This window comes from Arachis ipaensis, chromosome B10 (assembly GCF_000816755.2).
Source record: "Arachis ipaensis cultivar K30076 chromosome B10, Araip1.1, whole genome shotgun sequence".
Taxonomy (NCBI): domain Eukaryota; kingdom Viridiplantae; phylum Streptophyta; class Magnoliopsida; order Fabales; family Fabaceae; genus Arachis; species Arachis ipaensis.
The window spans coordinates 104571952-104572638 of NC_029794.2; positions in this window are offsets into that span (position 1 = coordinate 104571952).

Genomic DNA, 687 nt, shown 5'->3' on the forward strand with positions numbered 1-687 from the left:
GAGGGACCATTTTCGAATCGTAAGAATATGACAATTGCAAGTATAATTTCACAGTTAATTAGTCTAAGATCGCTCACTTATATAATGACAATGTTATATTTACTCTAACTCACTAAAAATATTTATACAATGGAAAATTTTTTTTTTTCCCTAATTCTACAGCATACATTTTTCATTCATGGAGAGAGGTATGTCTATGGTACATATAGCTTGCTTTTATTTAGAAATTTTTTAATAAAATACTAATTATTCTTAACAACCAAGTATTAATTATAATAACAATAACATTTAATGAAGCCAGTAGAAAGTCTAATTTATTTTGGCTAGTCAAATTTCTATTCAATTTGACTTCAAATTCTTCAAGTTGATCAAAATTTTAACTCATATGTCTCCAATTTTTGAAAACACATTCTTGAACGTTGTGTTGTAGCGTTAGAGTTCGTTTTGATTATTTTTCTACGACTTCAACTATTAAAGCCAACATCATATGCTTCTATAATATTCTAACATCAATTATTTTATCTCAAAAATCATAGATATTCATCAACTTGAAGTTTCTAATTCTATGATTCTTTTAGTATAACGATGATAACACTATAATAAAAATGTCGAATAATAACAATTTATTTTGCGATTTGCGAACATTTTGTAACTTTCTATTATACAAAACCTTACGTTATAGTTGTA